The 23,146-nt window shown below is 38.9% G+C and overlaps 1 protein-coding gene across 3 annotated transcripts in view; it reads left to right on the top strand.

Annotated features, from left to right (window-relative positions):
* Positions 1-23,146, top strand: part of nlgn2b (neuroligin 2b) — a 116,810-nt gene that overhangs the window by 25,982 nt on the left and 67,682 nt on the right. The window contains exon 2 of one of the 3 annotated variants that reach the window (XM_061740037.1): positions 11,897-11,981. The exons of the other annotated variants lie outside the window; for them this stretch is intronic. The gene's annotated coding sequence lies outside the window, so the exon portion shown is untranslated. The remainder of the gene's footprint in view (positions 1-11,896; positions 11,982-23,146) is intronic. 3 annotated transcript variants of the gene reach the window in all.

The raw sequence follows: 23,146 nt of genomic DNA on the forward strand, positions 1-23,146 counted from the left end.
AGGATCACGTTATTCCCTTATTGTAACCAGAATATCGATATCGAATCGTATCGTATCGGAAATCGTATCGTCTTGGGACCTAATGTATCGGTATCGTATCGGGAGGTCAGTGATGATACCCAGCTCTAATATATATATATGTATATATATATATAATATATATATATATATATATATATATATATATATATATATATATATATATATATATATATATATATATACATATTGATGCTGCGATCCGATCTGCGGATTGAAAATATGCTCCGATCCAGCCAAAAAACACGGATCCCAGTGCAGGGGAAAACTGCGAGCACTCCATTCAGAAAGGTCCGCTCCAGCTTTTCCAGCACTTGCTTCTCACACGCGAGGAAGAAAGTAGAACTAGAGCCCTGCGCGGGACTGTTTTCTTCATCCCGCTCCTGCCTGCTCCCGCTGCATTTCTGACCATTACCGCCCTCACCCGCAGTGTTTATATCCACTCCCGCCCGGCCGCACCCGCAAAACTCTGAGAATTCATGCCCGCACAATAATAGAGATGCATTGATTTTGTGTCTTCTCCCGTCGCACAAGAGAAATGTCCTAGACAAATCTATCTGCTTTAATGTTAACATGATAACAGCGCACTCCGGCGGCTCCTTCAAACAACCAACGCTGTTACAAACATTTGAAAAGCGTGAACAACTCCAAAGAGACAGCAAGAAGGGAAAAGCAATTACAGAAAAAATTGCGCAGTTTATTGTGCTTGATGACCAGCCCGTCAGTAGTGAGTAATGTGGGATTTCAACGCTTAATTCAACACCTCGAGCCTCGCTATGTTAGTTCTGTTCTCACCACACAGCAGCACAGGTTGCCACTGGCAGTAGAATTTATCTGACTTTGGAAGTCATGACTTTTATTTATGGTAACAGATGTCAAACAAAGCCTACTTTTAGTAAATTTGTTTTTAAATTTGCTTGATTTTTTTATATTGACTTTTTCATGTTGAGATGTTTATTTTATTTAATGCTACTGCTGATTTTATGTTAAAAAATTGAATATCTAATAAATGGCTCAAGTTTTGTAATAATAACCTACTGTTGTGGACTATTCATCTCAGGAACTATGCTATTCTCATTAGTAATGTCACTTTATCAAGCCTTTTCTATTATTCCACACTACAAAATAAGTACTAAAAAAAGTGAACCTATTGGTCAGAAAAGAGAGATAGAAATATGCGCTGGTATTGGATCGGTATCGGATCGGTACTAGGGCTGTGGTATCGGATCGCATGCATGTGTGTATATGTATATATATATATATATATATATATATATATATATATATATATATATATATATATATATATATATATATATATATATATATATATATATACACACACACACATTTCAAATTATTATGATCATTATCGTTTCAATTATTGATGTTTTGTCTTAATTATCAGCAGGAATGATGGAATCTAGAAATTGCTTACCCTGCCTTTAAGCACTAATTTGGCCTTGAGAACCACATTCACAACTTGAACACTCATAAGCAGAGGACTATTTGAAATAATAGCTGCAAATGGACACCCTGTGCTTCAAGAAACATGGTCATTTGGTGTGATGGGAGATAGGACTCACTGTTTCTGATCAAATGCCAGAAGAGTATGATTTATATTTGGAAAGTGTTGTGTAATGCTGCAAGAAGATGGAACGGTCCTAAATTGGTTTAAACTCTTGGCAACAGCTTCTGCTAAAAGCCGAACTTGCAGAACTCCTATATGATGGCAGCTACTCTGAAACAGATGTAACAATGCGGATGTGATCTTATTTCATTCAGCACTCCACAAAATGTCCGCTCTTCACAGCATTATATTTGGAAGTCTACATTAATCAGACTCGCATTCAATATCCATATCTATTCTCATGGAAATATTCTTCCTTGTGGTGTTAATCTATTTTTCTAAGCAACATATCAGGCATTATCTCAGCTGTAAAGCACTCATCTTTATTCAGCATAGACTGAGAGGCCCTTTTGATAATGCCTCCGTTGGAATAGGGTACTGATTACAAGAAACACAGTAAACGCTTCAGCAGTCATAACATTAACTAAGGTGATTGTTCTCCACTGTCTCGAAGGTTGTTTGTGTTAAAGCAGCGATGACTACATTCTGCTCGAGTTCCAGCTTGAAAAGAGAAAATATCCGATTCCTCTGTGATCATAAGGTTTGGAAATTCTGTTGTCTCATTTCAGGCAAAGCATTAAAAAAAAAATGAACCCCATGTCAGATACAGCTTAGTGCATTTAGCACCAGTTTGATTGTTTTACACATGACTGTAAATGTGTTTATCTTTTTAACTGGATGAATATTAATAATGTGAACCAAAACTGGGGCAGCTTTTATTTGCTTTTAGGGAATACAAGGAACGGGAAATATATGCCTCCATCGCTCAGTAATTATGTCTTTTTTTTTATGGATTAAGTTTCCATCACACAAGAAAACACTGCATCTAAAGCAACCTCACTATATGTCTTGTTATATGAATTATTGAGTTAAATACTGGCTGGGCTATTTACAGTAACTTTTGTATCTAGCAAGCTAAAAGCTAACATACTAGTGCTAATACAGAACAATTTAATAAGTGAAGAAATATATATATATATATATATATATATATATATATATATATATATATATATATATATATATTCTCCGACCAAATTCCCTAAATGATTCTGACTTAAAACTGTTAACTGGAGGTAACCGACTAAAGGCTCGGAGGAACCAACGAGGCCAGGCAAGTTTACCTGTATAGCACATTTCAGCAACAAGGCGATTCAGAGCACACCATGTAATGAAAACATGAACAGTACAGAGATTATCAGTGCGGTGGCATAGTAATAAAGAAGAATTAGACTTAAGCTAGAGTTACAGTTTAGTACTGTAGTTACCATTTAAATTTAAATCCAGGCTATATTCTGAGGACCTAGGCCGTTTATGTAACTTCATGCTACTGTATATCACTAGTGCATTCTGATTTTGCCAAAATGTAGAACATAGTATGCAGTATGTGAAAACAAATACCCAGGTGGTGTACTAATTCTTGGTAAATTTCCAATGTGCAAGATTTACTTGCTGGAGTATGAATCCCTGCTTGCACAATAACCACTGCTGATTCCTGCAAACCCCCATAAAGTTTCCTCACCAATTTATGTTTGTATGGAATAGGAATGGGCGATATTTTACCGTTCACGATATACCGTCAAAAAAATTCCCCACGGTAAGAATTTGTCATCTCACGGTAAAAACGATAAATTCCTGTTGATGACGTTTCTGTGTGAAGCTGATTTATGGTTCTGCGTTAAATCGACGCACAACGTACGTGTGCGTGAAAGAAGGAAGGAAGAAAGGAAGGAGCCTAAAAGAAAGAAATAAATGAGCCTAAAAGAAAGAAAGAAAGAAAGAAATGAGCCTGAAAGAAAGAAAGAAAGAAAGAAAAGAAAGAAAGAAAGAAAGAAAGAAAGAAAGAAAGAAAGAAAGAAAGAAGGAAAGAAGGAAAGAAGGAAAGAAGGAAAGAAAGAAAGAAAGAAAGAGAAAGATATGAGCCTGAAAGAAAGAAAGAAATGAGCCAGAAAGAAAGAAAGACGTTTAGTAGCATTTAGTATTCTTTTAGAGCAGTGTTTTGGGGGCTCCAAAGACTGAATGTGGTGATAGATTTATAGTTACAAAGGTGGAGTTGAATTGGTATTTATTTTAATCGTCATTTTTATCGTTATCGGGATAAATGCCAGAAATTATCGTGATACATTTTTTTGTCCATACCGCCCATCCCTAGTATGGAGGTCATCAGCTATGTTCAGGCATGGGAGAGGTCACCAGTCTGTTGCAAGGTTATAAAAGACAAATGAAGCAACCAACCATGCATGGTCACAGTCCAGTTGAGAATGAAGAATTAACTTGCAAACTCCAGACATAAACAGGCAGAAATTTTAAACCAGAAACCTTCTTGCTGCAAGATGAAAGTGCTAACCACCAACTGACACCCAACTGAAACATGAAAGGCCTTTGATGTGTTTATTCTGTGCCAGTTAGTAGCATAAGGCCCTGAAAGGCCTGGTTAAAAAAAAGAGGATAAAATAAAAAAAAAATTGTATTTTTAATGTGATCATATACTTATACAAACATTCTCATTAATATTATTTTAATTACTGTATTTTTTTAAATTGTTTACCCTCATTTTACACTACACTTGGATATTTGTTCATTATGTCGACATCTGCATCTTAATTTTTAATTTGAATTTTTCTTCAGCCCACCCTCCTGGCAGCCGTGGGCGTCACCTGCAGTGAGGCTTCATTCATTTCATCTGCTTCACAAGACGCATCCCAAAGACCTCAGTAAAATTGACTGATGATAAGTTGGCTATAAACAATGATTTATTCCTAGAAAGAAATACTTTTATTGTTTTGTTTTTTACTGGCATACAAATTATATATGTTTGCTGTCTCATGCATTCATATATCACTTGCTCTCCTACTCCAGCCAGTCTCGGGTCCCTGCACTCGTTCGGTGTTGCGTGTTTTACTCTGTCACGTGAGTGTGGGCCGTACCAGTTCCTCAAGTTGCCCCCCTTGTGAAAGTTTAAATATGTCCTCTAACCTATCACCAAACCCTTGGGCCAGCCCAGTTACTGACATCTAAAATGTTCGTTTACAGAGGAAAATGCAGCCGGATAAGTCTGTTAACTCATTCCTAAAGGTCAAATTGCAGGATATTTTAGTCTCTAATTGGAGGAATTTTCATACTCTTTAGACATAATTGACTCCTGTTTCAAACATGGAAGTGAAACTACACCGTGGGACAGTTTCAATTGATGCAGAACAAAAATAATGCACAGATTCGCTTCACCACGAGCTGCATAGATCCCAGTGGAGTCAGTGGATTTCTCCATAAAGTTTCACTCTTTTGTATGCTGCTGCGTGCACTCGTTCCCAGCTCCCATCTGTCACTGTGCATGCATTTGAACAGATACATCCACAAGTACACCACAGTCTTACCGCCTCATTACATTGACATAAGACTCAGTGTCACAAATACAACTTTATGTCCCCACTTTTCTGTCGCACTTCATATCACTTTATTTAAAATATTGCGTCGGTTTTGGCACACTCCCATTCTCTGCCCACCGTGGTGCAAACCCCCCCGCCTCCACTGACTCTGCTCTATATTGTACCTACTGTAAATGTGCCATACGTTTTGTCATCCTAATTTTAGTTTAAATGCAAATGATCTCACGTAAGATTGAGGCAGGCGTGACTGACGTGCCTCTCGACCACATCTCTCTCAACTTGGGATGATCCTTCAGCAGGTATTGCACTTCCCACTCGGGAGCTAAATGCAAGTCATTCAGTTACACTCTGTCATTTGTTCTTTTTTTTGGGGTAAATCTAATTTTCAAACAGTAAGTGTCCACACTCACTTTTGATTGTGTGATATGAATAATTCAAGAGCTTGTTATTGGAACAACAAAAATTCAACTAAACTAACACACATTTCAAATTAAAGGATTTTCAGCGAGCAGGAGTTGGCTGGATTAGACTGGGGACACTTTATATAGACACAAATATATAGTTGCAAGGAGTAAATGCAAAAATACTGACTCTTTTGTTGAACTTTTTTGGTTGGTTGTTTGAATTCTCCGCATAAAAATGACGACTTTATAAAACTAAGGTCATTTAAAAGTGTTCTCCCAGTTATGAAGTAGAGGTAGTCCAGCTGGCATCCTGTGGTCAGGCCCGGCTAACACCCTTCATCCAGGAAGATGGCTCCTCTGCTAAGCTTTGACCCCGGCCAACCCAGAACTCATGGCAACTGTTTCTTAGTATAATAAACAGCAAAGCAATTAATACTTTCTTTAAAATAAGAATGGTTACGCTCCGTCAAGTCTTTATTCACAGCCCAGAAGTCAAGTTATGACAGTGCTAAGTAGCTAAAGTGATTGAAAACGCCAATTTGTGGATTTATATAATTGTAAATTGTATAAAATGTACATCAACATTAATGTGAAAGCTCACTATAGTGACCAAGACTGTTTGGTTAAACCAGACTGTAATTGTGTTTTTATAATGTAAACGTAAGATAAGTGATAAGATTCTTAATTTGTCATTGAGCCAGCGTCCTGACACAATGAAATTTCATTCCAGTACAGCCCGTCCAACAAACAAACAACATAAGACATTACACAGTAAATCAAACTTTTGGCTCCAGCCCCCTAGTGGTTAGCTGAGGAACTGTCATTTTCTTCACCACCATTTTTCTGTTAGACGAGCAGGCTGGAAATAGTCCCTTGATTTATCGATGCAGATGTGCTAAATGTTACGACAGGATCTTTTATTCAGTTGGTTTTTATTTAAAAATCTGTAGATCTTTTAAAACTTTTTTAAGACTCAACAAACTCATTCATGTGAAAGTCTTTCAAAATGGCATCATTCTTAGCATTGAATCTTAATTTTTGTTTAAAACTAACAAAACAAAAAGTGAATTTAAGTTTACTTGCATGTCATTCAAGCTCACAGGTATATAAGACAATGTTTTATTGGGTGACGACACCGTTCAGATAAATCCAGCCTAGTGCTCCATATAGTCATCTTGTCCTTTTTATCTAATGGCTTGTAAACAGGAAATAGCCATGCAATTTATGCCTCAGTATTACCAAGATGAAATGGATTTAAAATGAGTTGCAAGAGAAAAATTATGGCAGGATGGCTGTTTAAGAAATATGACCTGAGCAGTCAGACACTATTGGAACATGAATTCATTTAAATGTAGTCCGGCACGTGATCTTCTGACTGGGGGGAAATTGTTTACATTGATAGCGAGAGGCGGGCAAAGCATCCAAGGAGTGTTTTAAGGCCTTCATCTAAAATCTGATGACAAGAAAAATATACACTGTATTAAAAAAATAAAACTAAGCATGATAAGCATGACTCTGACAAGGATCAGATCCTAGAGTATTGTTTTCATCAGTCATGCAGTAAAGATGTATTCATATTCCTAACATTATGTATGTCTCCATTTACCACCAAACAAAATAAACTGGAGATGCACCGATCGATCGGCAACCGATCCGTATCGGCCTATAATGCCCCTATCAGTTTTGATCGGAGTTCTCAAAATAATAGGTCAAAGCAGGGCCGATCAGATGATGCTTACGAAAACATCTCCACACCTCAGACCCAGGTATCCTAAGGGGGCGTGGCAGTCGCTACAAAACATCAACACTGGAAAAGGCGTTGCCCGTATGGGAGTTTTACAATGTCCGAATAGGACAACAAATTTGCAGTTTGCAAGGTGTGTGCAAAGGAGATACCCCGAGGAGGAATGTTACAAAAGAATTTCAACACAACAAGGCTGATAAGACATTTGAAAGTTTCTCACACAAAGTTGTATATTGAGTTTTCAAAGTTTACTGCTGCTAAGGCAGAGGCAGAACAGGAGCAACGGCGCTAACTCAGCTGAACGTAACAGAGACCAACAGCAACAACAGCAAGAAAAATAAAGGACTACTTCATAAGGTAATGGATTCATAAGCCTTGATCATCAACCGTTTTCTATTGTAGTAGACATGGGGTTTAAACGCGTCGTTAGCTGCTTGGACCCGCGGTACGCGCTGGAGAGTTGTTAATATTTCACTGATGGATGTCCGCCGGAGTTTTACCAGACTATAATCACATCCAAAGCCTCAAGCAGGACGACAGTCGTGTCAGTCAACTTCACGATTGACATTTGGAGTTTATAGTGTGAAGAGTTTCACACACAAGAGTTTCCTGCTCTCGCAAAGCTTAATAATTCATAATGCATTTTTTATTGTAGGATTTAATTCCTTTTTTCCACAGGAAAACTAAAGTTTATAGTTTACAACTTGTATCAACTCTAAGAGAGTGACATGCCTACTGTTGTGTGTGTTGGTGCACATGTTGTGTTGTACACACATTTACTGCCACAAGAAAGCTTAAACTACTAAGCTACATGAGTCCCAGTCGTCTGTAAGAGTCACTAGAGTGAAATATTGCACCTAATTTTTATACCTAATAATACAATGTCAATTAAAACAACAATATTGTTGTCATGAGACAACAATATTGGAGAATTTATGGATTTCATGCTGTGATCGGAGATTGGAAATATCAGGATCGGCAGACACTGCTTTTGGTGATCGGTGATCGGCCCTCAAAATGCTGATTGGTGCGTCTCTAAAATAAACATAGCAATAACACAGAATTCTTGCAGCTCAATGTGTTAAGCTCCATGAGCAGCAGCTGCCAAACCTCCCTCCCAAAGTGTTGTTATGGGGGAGGATTGCAGGAAGAGCTGTAACTTGACATCCAGCAAACCAATTAACCGTGTGTCATCCCTGTTCTCCACACCTGCCCCTGTTGAAGCCATGACTGTTCCCCTGCTCTGTTCCCAGCCACCGTTCGCTCCTCCTCGTCTTTTTCAAGTTGACCTCTTCTTCTGTTTCATTTCGACCTCACACTTTGCTCTTTCCAAATGTCCTCAAATTAGTGCTGTGTGTTCCCCTTCCTGCAATGGGAAACCTTTTACTGGATGCAGGCTGACCTTAACAACCAAACAAAGGTGCACGTGCAGGTGCGCTACTGCATTAGCTCGGGATGTTGTGCCAACAATATGCAATAGTTAGATAAAGCAAGTATAAATCAACTGCAGGAACAAAAAAACCCAACAGATTATGCAGTTTAAATCAAATTATTGTCCCCATTTATGAAATCAATCAGAAGCTTTAGTTTCTATATGGCAATTACCATAAACAAAGTGTTTTTTGTTAATTTGGTTGCAAAAATCAAAGAAAGGCACATCTGCATTGAGCTAAATTGATATATTTCACTGATGTGTCTAATTAAAAAACATTAGCCATAATAATCAGCAGTGCAGCTTGTACAACTGATACCTGGTAGGATGTTATGAATATGAACCACTGGTAGTTTAATTACGTCTCTAGAGGGATATGTGTTCATTCTTTTATGGTAAATTCTTGCAGCTTCTCTGTATTACGTGGCTTTTAGGGGTGTAACGGTACAGTACGTGCATTTGTACCGAAATGTTTCGGTACAGGGACGTCGGTACAGTGCAGATGTACCGATCTGAATACAATGTTTAACAGTTAACAGGCTTGTTTTGCGCGCAGAGCATACAGTACTTCAAATCCCAGTTCCCACACAGACATCTTAAGTGGTGGACTGGAAGGGGAGTGGTAGTCTAGTGTATGGAGGAGGACCCAGGTTCAAGCCCCAGAATGGCAACCAAGATGAATCACCTTGGGCCCCTGAGTAATGCCCTTAACCCTCATTTTTCAAAAGTTGAAAAAATTTAACGAAAAAAAATTTTTGTTTTCTGTTTCTTTCCCCTTACTTTACCGAAAATGACCCAAACCGTGACCTCAAAATGGTGGTACGTACGGAACCATGATTTTTGTGTACCGTTAAGTTCCTAGTGGCTTTTGAGTATGAACATAAAACTTGAAATCCCTCTAAAAGATCTCCAGTGGGATTGAGATCGGGAACTTGAGAGGGGCCCTTCCAGGACCTTGATTGTTAATGTCTTTCAAATATATTGGATGAATTTAGGTGTATGTCTTGGGTCTTGTTGGCAGACCAACGAGCAACCGAAAGCTGACCACAGATTTCTTGACATTGTTCCTCAGAATATCATCATAATCCTCCTTTTTTTTTTTCATGATCTTATGTACCCAAATTTGGCTTCCTGTACCTGAAGTGGAAAAACTGTGGGAGCATCACGCTCCCATTGCCATGTTCCACTGTGGAAAACCTGTAATAATGTTAAAGGCCTTGTCCTTCCCTTCCTTTATGTTCCCAAATTTGACCTCGTAAGCAGTACTCGAGTTGAGGGGGGATGAGGGGGGATGAGGGGGGATGGCATCCCTCCTGAAATAAAACGGTCAAAATCATCCCCCCTGTAAAACTGCCATCCCCCCTTTCCATCCCGTCATTTCATCAATGAATGTGGTTTTACTGCTATTTCAACATTTAGAGTCATCACCAGAAAAATAACAGCAGAAAAATTACTTATTTGACCATTTTCATCTGTTTCAAGTAAATTTTCACTTGAAATAAGTAGAAGAATCTGCCATTGGGGCAAGATTTATCTTCTTATTACAAGCAAAAAAATCTTGTTCCACTTGCAGATTTTTCTACTTATTTTAAGTGAAAATCTACTTGAAACAAGTGAAAATTGTTGTTTTTTCCAGTGACGAGTCTTGTTTTAAGTCTAATGAGATTTTTTTTTACTAAAATAAGACATTATATAAGACATTTTAACTAGAAATAAGACAAATATTCTTGTTAAGATTTTGAGTTTTTGCAGTGATCTATTTTACTAATCCTGTGAAGGACAGAGACATATTGATAAGTTCAGAAAACTGTTTTTTATTGTTGTGTTTTGATGTATTTGATGTAAGCCCAGTGGATATTTAAAGCTTACAGAAGGCTGCATTTAACTGCTGCTATGTCATTCCTGCAGTATTTCTGCAGGTGTTTTGGTCACTGCTATTATTTGTAATATATTATATTATTTGTAATCAGCACAAATTATCTATCCACATATGTTAAAATCCACCATCCCCCGTGACTTTTTTTTACAACTCGAGTACTGCTCGTAAGACTTCCAAAACTCATCCCCACATTTCAGATGTGCATGGACAAATTTTAATCATTTTGACCACCTCAGTTTTCACTAGATTTCATATGAAGAAACCTTCCATAATTCCTCGGCCGTTGAAACGTTTGACCTTGACCGTACTCTACAGTAGATTCACAGTTAAGTCCTGCAGTCATGTTCGTGTCCTGACATTGTTATGGTGATATATTTTTGGTGAACTGAAGCGCCGTCTACCTCTTTGGCTTTGATGGCATTCGGCTTCGCCATCTTGCCACCCAGACGGTCCCCCAAATGACAAGAGAGGGATTTGGTTGTCACTTGAATGTGGTAATGAATCACTCAGACGTGCACGTTGCCAGCAAGATGCTCATAACACACCCACATCAAGAACACGAGACAAGCATCGACAGTATGTTGTTCAAGCAGGGCACTTTGGGAAATGTTGCAGCATGGTTGGTTATCAGCTCAAACATCAGTCTACATCAAGCTGTGTACATCACCCTCGGACACCTAAACACACCGACACAGCTAGAACTTCATCATTGTCTACACCATTTGGTGCCATTATGACGCTTTCTCTCGGTTACAATTACAACATGCCCAATGAGAAAGCCGATAAATACGAAGTAACAGCCCGTAGAGGCTTCGATGTTAAGCCACAGCCTGTTTTTAAAGGTGTGTTGCAGCAGCTGTCAAGATGTCTCTGTTTGTGTGCTGGTGTGAAGAGGGATGAGATAAAGGGGTTTCCATGTGATCCACAGGTGTAAAACAGAAAAACAACACTGACCAACAGCAACATATTGATTTTCTGGTCCAGCAGTGACAGAGAGCCTTTTCTCCAGCATCTCCTATCTCCTGCTCGCGCCTGCTCCCCTATGATCCCTGCCGCTTTAATAACCTCCGCTGATGCTTCATTAAGGCCCCCTTAATTAACTTCTTCTTGATCACTCGTGAACGTTTCTTTTTTCTCCGCTTTTTCACTTGTGTTTTTGTGTTATGAGTCCAACGCATCAGCGCAACATTTAATTTGTTTTGACCTGATATTCAAATTTAGCTTGGCTTCTGCTGCTTGGCCAGAATCCACCCAGAAAAGAATTTATCTCCTTTGAATGAGCTGTGCGCAGTAATTTCTTGGGTTAATTGCAATTATAATAAGTTTAAAGTGATATTTCCTCATGGATATTTTTACTTTTTTTTTTTTCCTTCCTTCAGCAGCAGCGTGATGAGGATGGGAACACAGTGGCAGATGGAGTGGCCACGGTATCTGATTGAACTGCTCTTGGAGACTGGAGAGCTTATGGTAATAAAATAAATTGTAGAATGAAGCTCAAAGCCTTCATCAGTGCTAACAATGCAGCGGTCCACAGCAATTATGGAGTTAGCATAAAAATTAACACTGAAATCAAATATATATCCAATAGATTAACCTTCATTTAGATATTGCTCTCTAGAACAGATTTGTTGCTTTGAGTTTGCAAGAAATAGACGATGTTTAGAAGAATGAATGCATATAAATGCGTGTAGAGGCTTTTAAGAAAGCTAGTCACATGGCATTACATGACATAAGTCATTTTCCTGTTGTCATGATGAGATAAATACACCAACTGATCAATCTGAAGCTTTAAGATTATTTTCTAACTACAACAACACCTTTGATTGGCAGTTTGCCTAAAAATAAATACTTAAATAATATTTGTTGAAAAAGTAGTTGTAGGATAAAAGTTAGGATATCATGACATTTGCATTAGGTAAGAAATTAAGATTAGCATGATAGTAAAGGTATCTTTTTGTGTAAGAGATTAAAAAAAGCATCCCAAAAAGCAGCTCATCCAGGTTACCGTGCAGCAACTGTGATCCTTTCAGCCCGTGCTGACCTCATTAGATGGAAAGGACAATGTTGATGGTGAATAGTCATTACAAATGTAGAGGGAGCAATGCTATACCTTCTAAAAAAAACAACCTTGTCCAGAACAACCAGGGGTCGTGAAGATCAATAAAAATGTCCTCTTGGAACAATGAAGGAACCCGTTTGAAATGTCATAGACCCTAAGTGGGGAACGCAGTGTTCGTATAATGAAGACGACGATCACGTCCTAATGGTCAGATCATTCTGTTTTCCATCAAATACTTTTCCTGTTGATACTACGGCAATCACATCAAACATATGAGAAATTGAAATGAAGACAGCTTGTGTTTGCTGATACGGTGAGTTTGGAGGAGGTGACCAGGCAGGGTTTGGGTTTCACAGTGTTCATTACTGCTGCCTTGCTAACATTAGTTAAACTTTCTCAGGAACCTAATATCCAATTTAGGACATTGCAAACAAAATAAAAGACAGATTTCAGAAATATTACATTCGATATTGATTTAATTTGATTCATTTAAAATTAAATTTACAAAAGAGAGCTTATTTTAAGTCTACAACAAGCATTTGGTGGCCGGTAGCCTCCGTTAGCATTTACAGCATGTTTAAATGCTGATGCCCTTGGCGCGAGGCAAAGCTGCTTTTTAACATCTCAGCAGTTCACACTGAAGAGATACCTGCTCATTCACATATTTGTGTCACTATTCAAAAGGGCAGCATAGCAGAGCAGCAGGGACAGTCCACTGAAAAAACATGAGATGCAGGTATTAACTCCAGAATACACATTTGAGGCTTCGGATACATTCTTATACTCGGTGCACAGGATTATCTCTCTATAGCTGGAGAAGTTCAACACACGTTGTACTGTTGGGCACAAAACTGGCATGGTACCTTGAAATGACATTGTAAATTCATACGTGACCTTGTTCATCAACATTGTTTGGTTTTTACTGAATCTATTAGGACGGCAGGAAGAGTTCAGTCAGATAGGAGTGAGGGAGATGCATGTACATGACAGGAAGTGCAGAACGCTGAAGGTGATGCTGGATTATATCAAATAAACCAATCTGTGTTAAGTCAGCCATTTTTGAAACTTTTACTTTTTCATGGCATTTTTTTTCTACAAAGTTTGGTTTTCTTTAATAAAAATGAATTAACAATAACATAAGAGTAGTTTTACAGTGACATATACAGTAGGCCTTCACTAAAATATCTTTGTAAGTCTTTTAAATCAAAAAACACCTTCTGCAGTTGTGTGCTAAAATGTATATTTGTGTGTTTGTCAGAAGACGTACCACATAATTCTGTGTTTTGAATTTGTGAATGGAGGGTTGACTTAAATATTTGTTATGGGTTGCTACTGCAAGTGACGATGCCAGTCGAGCCGGCTCTCTCTGTGGTCGGCCCTCTCTACATTCAAAAAGCTTGTGAAAACTCTGCTCTTCTACCATTGTAATGTAATAATGCGTTAACGCGAGTTCTGTTTAAAGCCACTATTTTTTAAAACATGATTAATGCACATTTAGAAAACATGTCCCACTGCCCAACTTGTCGTTTGGAGAAACAAGAGGCAATGCAGCTGTAACCACGTTTAACTACACTGTAAAATACAGTGCATGGAGCATCGGTCACATGACGCATTGGTTCTCACATATAATCAAAGGGTGTGAGACGTGTTTTTGTTATTTGATGACATGTCACGGTTTAACATTATTATGATGCAACAGCATATCACAGGAAAACGTGTCTTCATTTAGTGATACCTGTCAGGGTGATGTGGTCATCAGGGAGACGGAAGTCACATCTCCATACTGAGTGGAATACTAAGTGGAATGACTGAAAATAATTACATTTTGTATAGTGGACTAGCACAACAGTGTGTTTCCACAAGATCAGCTTAATATTTGTGATCTTTGGTCCGTTAGTCCAGTTCTTCGGCAGGTTTACCCCCAACGTCTCAGAGCAGATATACATTCATTTTCTCATGATTCTGAAACCTAATTTTGTGCACTCATACTCCGCCATTCTTTTAATAATTCATGTTCGGTTGAGAGGTAACAGGTTTTTTTTGGGGGGGGGGTTATTGAGTAAATTAATTCCAGTACCGTGCTGCACTTTCTGGGAGAAGAAGCCATCTTTCCCCTCATCTCTTATTCCTGAATCACAGTGCACCTTGGCAGGCTGTACACACAGATATGAAGTGGATTCAGTGTTTAGTGTGAAAAGAAGATGAAACTATTTAGCTGAGCCTTGATATTCAGCCCCATAAGTCTAAATTTTTCGAGCTTGTACTTCATCAGCAGAATGACTTATTCATATTTCCTGGTCCATTAAAAGTTTGTGGGAACATTAAGGCTTCCAATCATCTGTTTAAATCAAAACAGCATGCATCATTCTCACATACTGTACACCTGCTGGAAGAAGATATTCCTCCCAGAAGAGGGAAGGAGCTATTTCTAGCTGGGATGCACATGTAATAATATCCGACTGAAATGTAGAGAATTTATACATTTTTAAGAGGTCTATTAAAATTAATTTTACAAATGAAGTATAAATTTGCAGTCTGTGCGTTTTTTTTAAAATAATGATTAATTCCAAACACACACTTTTTCACTTTCACTTTTTCTGGCCCCAATAGGCTATACCCAACTGGAATTACAAGCTTTTAGCTATTCCTTTCAACCAACCAGGATTTACATGTCGTCTTCACTTTTCAGTTGCTCAGGAAATAGATGCCGTAGGAAATAATGTTTTTGATGTGAAAATTTAAATCTCTTTTGTTTAATGAGCAACACTGCCAATCTAAGGTAGCTTCCAGCCACATGGCTAACATGGTGTAGCAGTATTGTACATGTAGATGAGTGATTTAATCTTCCTTCAGGCTTTCCCTTCTTGGTATGTTGGATTATGCATGAAAATATTCTTTATAGTTGTATTTACCATGTATCCAGAAAGTTAGTGCACTATAGCAGCAGCATTAGCATTAGCTAGGGGTTGTGTTGACCTTGTTCTTCAAGACTCTGACGCTGCTTGGCATCTGCTTTGAGGTACGAGAGGTTCCATTTGGTTTCCTGTAATAAAACAGCTTCTATATTATGATGTACTGGAATACAGCAGAGTTTTCCAGATTGTTCCGTGAAATCACACTTTTAAGGCCCCTACAAGAACAAAGAAACTTGTTTTCACTCCCGGGGCTGTGATTCTTTTCTCACAGCCCTGGTTTAGGAGTTCTTGCAGCTTGCTCTCAACACATCATCTGGAGAGAATTTGTTTCTCATTTGGTGTCAAAGAACTGTTGTGTTTTTGGTCAGAAATGTGAAGTGGGTGTAGTCAACGCGGAAAAACAGAAATGTCATCCCCTTTTTTCAGCTGGTGTCAGTGCTCATGCCACAAATCTTTTTTATCTCTGTCTCCTCTACAACATTATTAACAACAAATCTTCCTCCTTCTCTGCATCAAACATGTTTTCCGTCTTCCCGTCCGTCTCTGCCGAAAAGGAGCGCTGAATTTTGGAGTTGCAAAATCAGAACAGGAAGGAACAAAAAAAAAAAAAACCTGCATAATCCAAACTAAAAAAATCTATATCCAACACATACCAAGCAAACATAACGTAGACATCTATTATTTTGGTGCTGCTCTTTACTACATTATTACAGGAGGACGTATGTGTGAAAAATATATATTTAAATGCTTTAACCTTCCAACTCTTATGTTGAGTTTGATCTTAAAGGAGCTGTATGTAAGAGCAATAATAAAACGAATCATAAAATGACCCCGATATGTCAACAGACATTTAAAAATCATGTTCATTTCAAATACTTATGTCACTGACAACAGCACTCAAGCCAGGATATTCCAGTTTTAAAAGAGGAGTTGCGGCCCTCAACTGATGTTTATGTTGTCATTTTTTGTTTTGGCCTGAAGCTCCACCCTCCACCTATCTCCCAATCACCAAGTCAGTATTGTTTCTGAAGCTCCACCCTCCACCTATCTCCCAATCACCAAGTCAGTATTGTTTCTGAAGCTCCACCCTCCACCTATCTCCCAATCACCAAGTCAGTATTGTTTCTGAAGCTCCACCCTCCACCTATCTCCCAATCACCAAGTCAGTATTGTTTCGGCATCCGGGTTGCCAGCTCGACTCTAATTATCGCAGCCATGGCAGCCTACGTTCCTGCTGCCTTCTGCAGCCTACCTGGCAACCTCTGGTCGGGGGGAGGAGGGGGAGGGTACACGCCGCTCAACAATATTTTGAAAGTGACTGCAGTACCAGTTTTGGCCATTTCTTACGGACGGCTCCTTTAACTTTAAATTTGTATAATGTCATGTTTGAACCTTGTGTAGTTGCAGAATCATCACGTGGACAAAACAAAATCTTCATGTACTTATATATGTATATAACAGTTATATTCAGTACATGATGGAGTACTGGATTACTACTTATTGTATATCCACTTACTGTTTCTACTTTCCACTTTACTAAGCTGCTTAAGTTAGAAACTGACAGAAAAAAAGTTGCTTCACAACTGAAATAGTCCATATGCTTTTAAGTGTCAAAGTTGAAACAAAGCAGCATATAATTCAGAGCAAGCATTTTCTTCAAACATTCAGTTAAACTATTCACACACCACTGCGAGCTGAAACTGACCGTTTCATTTAAACATAACCATAAAAGTGTCCCACTGGCAGGGAGGCATCACCTTCCTCAACAGCCTCCACTGACAGGACTATTTATTATATAAGACAGAGCAGAAAACAGCTCACATCGGCCGGGTGATTTGTGTGTCAGTTTATCCCATTTTATGTGCAGAGATGCACGTTCAGTATCATTTCAACTCACGGATGGCTGACATGAACAGATGCGGGGGATGTTAAGGTACTACCATTTGGACGTCACGTGAGAGGTTGAAAAGAGACTCATTTGTACGTACTGGAGTCTCTTCTGACATGCAACATTTGATGCCTCATTGGACTTTATGCATGTGTGTGCATATGTGTGTGTACATCGTTGCTCGTGCGTGCAAGGAGGCGATGGCTACAGAGAGCGATCGGAGAAGCAACAAACATTTGACTCATCTATGCTATCCTAGGCAGAAAGGACATACCTCCATGAGCATCAGTGCAACTACCATGCATACTAAAGGTACTCTGACCTTGGGCTTGTGCCATATGTTCATTCACGTCTACCAGCAGAATACAAACACAGATGGTTCCTGAAATCAAAACGTGTACGTAAATGTAGCAAATGTAGGCAATGAGCAGCGACAGCAGATGTTCTGTAATTCAACCCTTATACAGTAGTATTCTATATAATATATCTAATTGTATCTTGCTGTTTGTGGTTATATGGTAGCAATTTTGTTTTTGTCCTTAAATATCCTACACTAGCAAATTATCAGTTAGCAGATTGTAGGATTCTATTTGCATCTTAGATTTTCACTTTTTTACTTCCGCCTAATAAGCTTTTCTTGGGTTTGATGGGCACATTTCACTTTTTGACGATTGAAGCTACAAAATTCCTTCTTGCAGCTTTGAAGCTTATAACTTAGAGGATACCCCTTGATTTTGCATAGAAGCATATGCGAAAAAAGTGTTTACCGTATTTTCCGGACTGTAAGTCGTGTTTTTTTTCATAGTTTGGCCGGGGGTGCGACTTATACTCTGGAGTGACTTATGTGTGAAATTATTAACACTTTAATACTGGTATATCATTTCACACGTTATTTCACACTAAACCGCAAGAGGGCGCTCTAGTAAGCGCCGCATCTTCTACCTCCGGAGTTAGCGGAGCTGTTTAAAAGTGACACCGAGGATGAAGATTTCATTGGATTTTAGTTATTTGGAGTGACACGGATGGTTTGGTAAACTTCTTAGCATGTTATTTATGCTATAGTTATCTGAATAACTCTTAATATGTTATGTTAATATACCAGGCACGTTATCAGTTGTGCCATGTAACGTAAGCATACCGTACAATTATTCAGCCTGTTGTTGCCTCTATTCTATTTTTATTTAAAATTTCCTTTCAAGATGACATGTCTGTTTTTGGTGTTGGATTTTATAAAATAAATTAAACCCAAAAACTGTGACCAATTCTCCAGTGCGTCTCATATATGTTTTTTCCTTCTTTATTATGATTTTATGGCTGGTGCGACTTGTACTCCGGAGCGATTTATAATCCGGAAAATATGGTAATATCTGGCTGCACAAAATCTGAATAGTTAGTAGCAGTTCAACTGCTGAAGGTGGCTCAGTTGGTAGAGCGTTCGCCCGCGAACCTGAAGGTCAGTGGTTTGAGCCCTGGTCCTCTTGTGTCCAACAAAGTGTCTTTGGGCAAGACACTGAACCCCCAGTTGCTCCCGGTTGTCAGTCCAGCGCCATTCCATGGCGGCTCTGCTCACAACCAATGGGGGAATGTGGGAGTGTGAACCGCTTTGGGGCTTTAGGAGTATAGCTGGAAAGTGCTATACAAGTATAAGCCATTTACCATACTAGTAAGAGGAATACTAATACGTTTATTTAACCTCCTTAGACCTGTTAAATATTTTTATATTGTTGCTTTGGCCCCCCATTAAGAAATTAAACATTATGACATAGACAACAAAACAAGTTACGTCTACATATGTGTACGCCAGGTCTTAGCAGATAATTTAGGTGTCAGCTTTAAAAAAAAAATGCATATTTCCATCCATCACTGCAATGTTATTGTTCAGAGTTGGTTCACAGAGATACTGATGAAGAAGTGTTTGAAAGAGATAGAAGTGGTCGGTGAATAATGCACCAGACATAACTGCAGTGGAATCTGTCATAACAAAGGAAAATATTGAAAATACTTATGTAATTGAAATTGTGCTGACAGAGAGCACCGTGGACTGTATAATACAGCTGTGGACGCTTGAAAGAGTTCCGGTGGTCCATGGCGAAAGGGAGAAACTTCAGAATACTGAGCAGTATCATATACTTGTAGTTGATGGGTATATCCCTGCTGCAGCTCTCTACTGGTCTGCTGAATGATAAGCTAGCGAGTGCTGGCAACTGAATGGCCGCTGAAGCCAAATTAGAAGGCGTCTGGTACTCTGACCCAGGCAGTAATTAATGCAAGTGTTTACTTGCTCATCTATTACCTCATCATGGCATCGGCATGGTGAAACTATGGCGGCCCTCGTCTCCGGGTCCTGCCCCGGCCTTTGGTTGGCAGTGGTTTAGCACTGGGGAGGTGGGGGCCCTCCGGCCTGGTTGGTAGGGTACAGCCGGTGCCAGGGTGCCCGAGAGGGGGTCTGGGATGGTCTGATATGACCAGGATGTTGGTGGCAGTAACCAACGATGATAATAACTACCATTGTTATTGTTAGAATTACAACTGATGTCATTACTATTATTATTTTTATGACTGGTTATTATTTTTTGGCTTTTTTTACCCATTTTTTGCTATATTTATCATCACTGTCACTATTATGGGTTATAGGTGCACATGTATCATACATATGTGCACATATTCATGAAAGTGTGTGTGTGTGTGTGTGTGTGTGTGTGTGTGTGTGTGTGTGTGTGTGTGTGTGTGTGTGTGTGTGTGTGTGTGTGTGTGTGTGTGTGTGTGTGTGTGTGTGTGTGTGTGTGTGTGTGTGTGTGTGTATTCATGTATTTCTATGTATGTATGTACATTATATATATATATATATATGTGTGTGTGTGTGTGTGTGTGTGTGTGTGTGTGTGTATGTATATTTAAGGACATGTATATGTACATGTATGTATTTTACTTTTCTGTATACATATAGCTTTTATAGTTTATGCAAGTGTGCTATGATGTTATGTCGTACACAATACATAATATCTCATTAAATATCTAACTTAATTTAGGACGTGTTTGTACTCTCAAATACGTGTTTACACATTTTACTGACTTTATTGAGGACTGCACAAGGTTTTCACCATGGAAAAATATGCATATACACACACATTGACGATGGTTATGTGTATAATTGACTGTAGGTAACTGCATGTATATTACTTTATATTGGTATGTTTACATGTACATGTTCATGTATGAATAATAATAACTAGAAAATTTCAGGAGATTTTGATATGGGCATGCCCTACTGCCCATTCGTCCCCTCTTGCTGCTTTGGTTTGGGGCTGTAGTGTTTGTGTTCGGGGTGGTTCTATGTCAGTTTGAGGTGTTTATGGTTGTATTGCATTTATTCCTGTGCTCCCCGCAGGGGGTGTGGTTTAGGGTTGTTAATAAACCACATCCCCTGCTTCGGGGTTGTGTGGTTAACGATGATTAATTAAGTTTTGAAACATTTGAATCATGTCCCTACGATAACCCGTTGCCTAGCAACAAGCATCCAAAGTCAAATGGCCATTTTTTTTAATTGAAAGTTTATTATTGCAAAAACTGTAATAATTGGCATAATGAGGTTGAACGGTCCTTTAGTGCCAATCGGGCCGAGTGTTTGAAAACTTGAACGATGTCTCTACGATAAAGTTCGGCCGAGCAATAAGCGCCACAATTTTCGCCATTTTTTTTGCTTTTTGGCATCTAGCGTTGGCACGGTAACACTTTTGACTGAGAAAAGTAATGCCCATCAGGGCACGATGGAAACGCATCTAACGATGTATGCAATGTGTGGGTGCACGTTCCGGTTCAGGCTACATTAACGGATAGGTTTTTTTTTCACCATGGTAGAAATCCCCATCCGAATGAATGGGGCCATTTGGCCTGGATTTTGACTTAAAATTTCCTTAAATCACAGCTTCATGAAATTTGAATATGTTGAAGTAAACAGTGTGCTGAGTCAGAAAATATTTGTATGATGTCTCTACGATAACCTGTTGCCTAGCAACAAGTGTGCAAAGTCAAATGGAATTTTTTTTTTAATTGAAAGTTAAATATCGCAAAAACTGTAATAATTGGCATAATGAGGTTGTACGGTCCTTTAGTGCCAATCGGGCCGAGTATTTGAAAATTTGAACGATGTCTCTACAATAAAGTTCGGCCGAGCAATAAGCGCCACAATTTTCACCTTTTTTTTTGCTTGCTAGCCGCTAGCAGCATTCATTTGTTTAAATGGATGCATGCGTTGCCTCAGTAACACTTTTGACTGAGAAAAGTAATACCTATCAAGGCATGATGGAGACGCATCTAACGATGTATGCCATGCATGGGTGCACGTTGCGGTTCGGGTCGCATTAACGGACGAAAAAAGCGTGCGGAATAAACCTTTTCTGTATACTAATATATCACCTCCATCTTCATGCTGTACACCCGGTGCTGTGCAGGGGGGATTTTTGCGACTTTAGTTTGCTAGAAAAATGCTAGCAACATTGCCCTTTGGGCCATTCTGGACGAGGTGTGTTTTGAGGTGTGCTTTGAAACTGTGGAGAGTGGGGGAGTAACGGATTTCAAGGGGGAGAGAGTTCCAGAGGGTGGGGGCAGCCACGCTGAAAGCCCTGTCTCCAAAGGTTTTTAAACCGGTACGGGGGATGGAAAGGAGTCTGACATCAGAAAACCTCAGGTTCCTGGATGGAGTTTATTGATGGAGGAGGTCGGACTGGGGGGCCAGTGAATGGAGGGATCTGTAGGTGAGAAAGATAATTTTGTATTGTATGCGAAACTTAACCGGGAGCCAATGGAGGTGGATGAGGGTGGGGGTGAACATTCAGAGATTCATTTATTTATATTTCTATATAGATAGTATGTATATGTTACTCATGTAATCTATATATATCTGTACCCCACTCTTCAGCCTAGACACAGGCCTACATGCATCCCACACACCTTCAACTGAACAGGGAATGCTCCTCCCCTTCTCTGTCTGTCTTTTTTCAGTTTGCATCTATTTGTCCTATGTTAAAAAGTCTGTCCCTTTATTCCAACACAACATGTTACACACTCTTTCACATACACTACAACGCACCACACAGTCATCAATCTGCACCCATCACTCTTGTCTTGTCTTTTCATTCCTGCTCTTTCATGTCCTGCTCTCTGTGATTTTAGTCCTTTTTGACAGGATAGGTTTTTTTTCAGGGGTCAGTAAATATGATTGTCAAGAGAGCTGATGAAGGAACTCTCATAAAAAAAAGAGACCAAATGCATGTATATATGCGGCTTTCAGGTTTTGCCAAATGTAGTACTAACCATTAATATGTATGCAGACAACTGGGTTAAAAAAAATCAATAAATAAATACAAAGAATGGCGATATTAGCACTACATTAGATTGCAAAGATAAGCAACCCACTGAACTTGATTATACCACTCAGGAGAAATACTTTGGAGGATGGGAGGACAGTTTGGTAGTGCTATTGGAAGCACAGCGTTCACTAGCACATTGGCACATATTCAAAAATGGCTATGGTTTAATTAAACATTAAAAAAATGTGAGTATGAATAAGACTTATTCAGAAACATGGACTCCTGGTTAAAGTGTTCACAATGATTAATTTGTTTAAATGGATGCATGCTTTTGTATCTCAACCATGTTTTAAATCAAGTTCAATGTGGAAAAATCAGAAAATAGAGTAAATTTCTAAACAGGCTCTACTCCGGTAACCAGAAATTTAAAGTTAAGAGAGATACATTATTGCATGGAATCC

The sequence above is a fragment of the Cololabis saira genome, chromosome 14 (genome assembly GCF_033807715.1).
Source record: "Cololabis saira isolate AMF1-May2022 chromosome 14, fColSai1.1, whole genome shotgun sequence".
Lineage (NCBI taxonomy): Eukaryota > Metazoa > Chordata > Actinopteri > Beloniformes > Belonidae > Cololabis > Cololabis saira.